Consider the following 6582-nt stretch of genomic DNA (forward strand, 5'->3'; position numbering starts at 1 on the left):
AAGCTGAAGGAAGACTTAAAGAGATTGTCCATGGATAGGCAATTTAAATTAATCTGTTGATTGAATACTATGTTTTTTGTTTTGTATGTAGCTTGTAAAGAATTAAAGAAAGTGAAGGATGTTAGTATAATTAAGCTCCTTGCATTTGCACCTACTTCTATATATGAACAGTTGTCTCAAATGCTTCATAAAAAAGGAGTAAAATTGATGATAAATTGTCTCACTTTAGTAATGCAAAATGTTCATCTCTGTATATATAAACTAATTTCTTTTATGAAGTATAGTTAATTTACAATATTGTGTTAGTTTCAGGTATACAGCAAAGTGATTTAGTTACATATATATATTTTCAAGTTATTTTACATTATAGGTCATTACAAGGTATTGAATATATTCAATAGTTCCCCGTGCTATACAGTAGGACCTTGTTGGTTATCTATTATATCAATATATAGTAGTGTGTATCTTTTAATCCCAAGTTCCTATTTTATCCCTCCCTGTCCCTTTCCCCTTTGGTAATCACAAGTTTGTTTTCTATTTCTGTGAGTCTGCTTCTGTTTTGTACATAGATTCATTTTTATTATTTTTTAAATTCTACACCTAAATGATATAATATTTATCTTTCTCTGCCTGGCTTAGTATGATTTTCTCTAGGTCCATTCATGTTGCTGTAAATGGTAATATTTCATTCCTTTTTATGGCTGAGTAATATTCCACTGTGTGTATATATACTACATGTTCTTAAGCCAATCCTCTGTTGATGGGCACTTGGTTTGTTTTCATGTCTTGGCCATTGTAAATAGTGCTGCTATGAACATTAGGGTGCATGTATCTTTTCAAATTGGAGTTTTTATCTTTTCTGGATATATACCCAGGAGTAGGATTGCTGGATCATATGGTAGCTCTACTTTTAGTTTTAAGGAACCTCCATACTGTTTTCCACAGTGGTTGCAGCAATTTACATTCCCACCAACAGTGTAGGAGGGTTCCCTTTTCTCCACACCCTCTCCAGCATTTATTGTAGTCTTTTTGATGATGGCCATTCTGACCAGTGTGAGGTGGTGCCTCATTGTGGTGTTAATTTGCATTTCTCTAATAATTAACAACATTGAGCATCTTTTCATGTGCCTATTGGCCATGTGGATATCTCCTTTGAAGAAATGTTTATTTATATCTTCTGCCCATTTTTTGATTGGGTTGTTTTTTTTTTTGATATTAAGTTGTACATGCTCTTTGGATATTAACCCCTTTATGGTGTCATGTCGTTAAGTCTTTAAGCCATTTTGAGTTACTTTTGTTTATTGTGTGCAGGAGTGTTCTAACTTCATTGATTTGCATTCAGGTATCCAGCTTTCCCAACACCACTTGCTGAAGAGATTATCTTTCTTCCGTTGTCATATTCTTACCTACTTTGTTGAAGATTAATTGACCAAAGTGTATGAGTTTATTTCTGGGCTCTATTCTGTTCCATTGATTCATATGTCTGTTTTTGTGCCAATTCCACACTCTTTTGATTACTATACCTTTGTAATACTGTCTGAAATTTGGGAGGGTTATGCCTCCAGCGTTGTTCTTTTTCCTCAGGATTGCTTTGGCAATTCTGGGTCTTTTGTGGTTCCATATAAATGTTAGAATTATTTGTTCTAGTTCTGTGAAAAATATCATGAGTAATTTGATAAGGATTGCATGAAATCTGTAGACTGCTTTGGGTAGTATGGCCATTTTAATAATATTAATTCTTCCCATCCAAGAGCATGGGATATCTTTTCATTTCTTTGAATCATCTTCAATTTCCTTTAATAATGTTTTATAATTCTCAGCATACATCTTTCACCTCCTTGGTCAGGTTTATTCCTAGTTTTTTTAAATTAATTAATCTATATTTTACTTTTGGCTGTGTTGGGTCTTCATTGCTGTGTGTGGGCTTTCTCTAGTTGCGGTGAGTGGGGGCCACTCTTCATTGCAGTGTGCAGGCTTCTCATTGCAGTGACTTCTCATGTCATGGAGCATGGGCTCTAGGCTCGCGGGCTTCAGTAGTTGTGGCATGTGGGCTCAGTAGTTGTGACTTGTGGGCTCTAGAGTGCAGGCTCAGTAGTTGTAACACACAGGCTTAGTTGCTCTGCGGCATGTGGGATCCTCCAGGACCAGAGCCGAACCTGTCTCCCCTGCATTGGCAGGTGGATTCCCAACCACTACACCACCAGGGTAGTCCCCCTAGGTATTTTTTAAATGAGATTTTAAAAGGGATTTCTAAAAACTTTTTGATATTTCATAGGTAGTTAAAGGAATTCAACAGATTTCTGTAGGTTAATCTTGTATCCTCCCACCTTACTGAATTCCTTTATCAATTCTAATAGTTTCTGTGTGGAGCCTTTAGGGTTTTCTATATAGAGTATCATGTTATCTGCATGTAATGACAATTTTACCTCTTCTCTTCCAATTTGGATACATTTTATTTCTTGTCTGATTGCTGTGGCTAGGACTTCCGATACTGTGTTGAAGAGAAGTGGTGAGAGTGGGCATCCTTGTCTTGTTCCAGATTTTAGCAGGAAGGTATTATGCTTTTCACCATTGAGTATTATGTTGGCTGTGGTTTTGTCATAAATAGCTTTTATTATGTTGAGATATGTTTCCTCTATACCCATTTTGGTGAGAGTTTTTATCATGAATGGGTATTGAGTTTTATCAAATGCTTTTTCTGAATCTACTGAGATGCTCATGTTGTTTTTGTCTTTTCTTTTGTTGGTGTGGTGTATCACATTGATTTGCATTTGTTGAACCATCCTTGTAACCCTGAGATGAATCCAACTTGATCATGGTGTTTGATCCTTTTTAGGTGTTGTTGGCTTCAGTTTGCTAATATTTTATTGAGGAATTTTTGTATCTATATTCTTCAAAGATATTTTCTTTTTTGGTAATGTCTTTGTCTGGTTTTGGTATCAGGGAGATGTTGGCTTCATAGGATGACTTTGGGAATGTTCCCTTTTCAATCTTTTGGAAGAGCTTGAGAAGGACTGGTATAAGTTCTTCTTTGTATGTTTGGTAGAATTTCCCAGTGAAGCCATTTGGTCCTGGACTTTTATTTGCAGGGAGTTGTTTTTTGTTTTTTTGTTTTTGTTTTTTAATTACAGATTCTATTTCACTTCCAGTGATCAGCCTGTTTATATTCTCTAGTTCTTCTTGATTCAGATTTGGTGGGGTGTATGTTTCTATAATTTCTTCTAGGCTGTCCAATTTGTTGGCATGTAATTGTTCATAGTATTCTCCTATGGTTTTTTGTATTTCTGTGGTATTGCTTGATATTTGTTCGCTTTCATTTCTTATTTTGTTTATTTGGGTCCTCTCTCTTTCCTTCTTGGTGAGCCTGGCCAGAAATTTGTCAATTTTATTTATCCTTTCAGAAAACCAGCTCTTGGTTTTATTGATTTTTTTCTATTGTTTTTTAATTTCTATTTTATTTATTTCATCTCTGATCTTTATTATTTCCTTCCTTCTGCTGACTTGAGGTTATTTTTTTTCTTTTTTCTAATTCTTTCAGGTGGTAGGTTAGGTTGTTTGAGATTTTTCTTGTTTTTTGAGGAAGGCCTGTATTGCTATGACCTTCCCTCTTAGGACTACTTTTGCTGCATCCCATATGTTTTATATGGTTGTGTTTTCATCATCATTCGTCTTGAGGTATTTTTTAATTTCCTCTTTGATTTCATCATTAACCCACTGGTTTTTTAGTAGCATGTTGCTTATTTTCCATGAAATCATTTTTTGCCCCCTTGTTTCTCTTTTTGTGGTTGATGTCTAGTTTCATGCTGTTGTGGTCAGAAAAGATATTTGAAATAATTTTTATCCTCTTAAATTTGTTGAGGCTTGTTTTGTGTCCTAGTGTGTGGTCTGTCCTAGAGAATGTTCCATGTGCACTTGAAAAGAATATGTTTTCTGGGGGGTTTTTTTGGAATGTAATATCCTTAAAATATCACTTAAGTCTAACTGTTCTATTGTGTCATTTAGGATCTCTGTTGCCTTATTAATTTTATGTCTGGAAGATCAGGCCATTTATGTCAGTGGGGTGGTAAAGTCTCTTACTATTATTGATTTCCCATCAATTTCTCCCTTTATGTCTGTTAGTATTTGTCTTCTGTATTTTGGTGCTCCTATATTGGGTGCATATATGTTAACGAGTGTATGCTTTTGTTTCTTAATGTGTGGCTTGGATACCCTGCATCAGAATCACTTGGGGGATCCTAATTTAAAATATAGATTCTGCCCTCCAGTGTATGTCCCTGGGATCTGCTCCCTGGGAATTGGACAGTGCTGTGGATATTGCCTAAAATCAGCATTTTAAAACAAGTTCCCATGGGTAATTCTTGCACACACTTTAATGTTCCTCTAGTACAGCTTTGTATCCCATCCAGAGACTTCTTAGAAATTTATTTACACAGAGAATCCACTTCAGGGAAGGGAGCACAAGAGACTAGCCTGGGGGGAGTTAGCTCCTCCTTGTGCCAGGATGATGGGCTGTTTTTCTAAGGAAACCACCCTGCCTCGCTCTGTTCACACACAGAGCCAATGAGTCCTCTTAATTTCAGCCCAGGAATGACACCAGCCTAGCTCCCCACCATCCCACATCCCCTTCCTACAGGCCTGGCTTCTCTTCCCAGAAGATGTGCCTTCCACCTTTCTGTTTTACCCTTGGAATTTGAAAATCATCTTTTGGATGATCTGTCAAGCTTAAACGTTACTTCTTTTAGGACCCAAATTTCAGCATCCTCTTCTTCACTTTGTGTGCCTTATGCTCAGAAATGAGGGGTCCTTGCTTGTCTGGATCCCATTCCCATCTGTCAGGGGTGTGATGGAGACAGAGGACCAGGTGCTGAGGGTGAGGTCCACTTAGGATGATGGATGCTGCATTAGCTATACTTGGGCTCAGCAATGTGTGCTTCAGACTGGAGAGTGGAAGGACATTTTCAGATGCCAGCTCTCACCTCCCAGTTTGAATCTGGGAATGTGATTGTAGGAGCCTGGCCCCTGCACCCTTATGCAGCTGTTACTTCAACTGCCTGAAGAACTTTGGGGAAAATCTTCCTGGCCACTAACTGCTTGTTCGATCTGCAAAAAGTGCATGGCCATTCCAACTACACTGACAGGGGAGACTGAGTTATTCGCCTTATTTGATTGCTACCTTGGGGTGAGCAAAAGACCAAGCACTAGCCTCTCGCCACTCCTCCCCCTGCAAGCTCAGCATGGATGATGATATTGCCACATTGATGGTCGACAGTGGCTCCAGCACCTGTAGGGCCAGCCTTTCAGAAGATCATGGCCCTGGAGCTGTCTTCCCTTCCATCATGGGCAACCACAGCATGACTGTGGGCACGGGACAGAAGGACTCCTAGGGGGGTGATGGGGCCCAGAGTAAGAGGGAACTCTACCCTGAATAGCCCACCAAGGAGAAGGTCTAACATCACATTATAAAGCGAGTGTATGTGGCCCCCGAGGAGCACCCCATGCTGCTGACTGAATCCCTCCTGAACCCTGAGGCCAACCAGGAGAAGACCCAGATCATATTGAAGACCTCCAGCACCACAGCCACGTACATGGCCATCTAGGCTATGCTGTCCTTTACGTCTCTGGCCTGTGCCACAGGCATGTAATGGAGTCCAGCAATGAAATCCCATACTCTGTGCCTATCTACAAGGGCTATGCCTTTCCTCACACCATCCTGTGTCTGGACTTAGCCAGGACCTGAGGAACTGCCTCACAGAGCTTTTCCACATGACCAAGCAGGGAATTGTGCAAGACATCAAGGGAAGCTCTGCTATTTTGCCCTGAACTTGGAGAGGAGATGGTCACTGCAACCTCCAGCTCCTCCCTGGAGAAGAGCTGTGTGCCTTGAAGGCCAAGTCACCACCATTGGCAACAAGTGGTTCCACTGCCCTGGGGCCCTTCCAGCCTTCCTTCCTGAGCATGGAATCTGGAAGCATCCATGAAACTACCCTCAACTTCATTGTGAAGTGTGACATTGATGTTCACAACATGTGACATCTTTTCCAACACAGTGCTCTCTGGTGGGACCACTGTGTACCCAGGCTTTGCCAACAGGATAGAGGAGATTGCCACTCTGACTCCCAGCACGATGAAGACTGAGATCATCACACTTCTGAGTGCCCTGCATGGATTGGTGGTTCCATCCTGGGCTCACTGTCCACCTTCCAGCAGATGTGGATCAGCAAGCAGGAGTTCCATGAGTCTAGCCATTCCACTGTCCACCAAAAATGCTTCTAGGTAGACAGTGTGTTATATCCTTTCTCGACAAAACCTGACTTGGGCAGAAAATGAGATGACATTGGCATGGTGTATTTATTTATTTATTTAAACTTATTTTTACTGTTGGTTGACTCAGGATTTAAGAAGTTGAATGGTGAAGGTGATAGCAGTCAGTTGAAGTTGCATCCCCCAAAGATCTGCAATGTGGCTGAGTGTTTTGACTGTCCTTTTTTAGAGTCATTCTGAATATCATGAGATGCATTGTTATAGGAAGTTCCATACCTTCTCAAACACCTCCTCATGTCTCCCTAAGGAGAACAGGCCTCA

General features: G+C 40.0%; 1 pseudogene; it reads left to right on the plus strand.

The window, feature by feature from the left end:
- The first annotated feature begins 5234 nt into the window (after window positions 1-5234).
- On the plus strand, window positions 5235-6273 carry LOC132495751 (actin, alpha skeletal muscle-like; annotated as a pseudogene).
- Window positions 6274-6582: the final 309 nt, after the last annotated feature.

Source organism: Mesoplodon densirostris, chromosome 9 (genome assembly GCF_025265405.1).
Source record: "Mesoplodon densirostris isolate mMesDen1 chromosome 9, mMesDen1 primary haplotype, whole genome shotgun sequence".
Classification (NCBI taxonomy): Eukaryota; Metazoa; Chordata; class Mammalia; order Artiodactyla; family Ziphiidae; genus Mesoplodon; species Mesoplodon densirostris.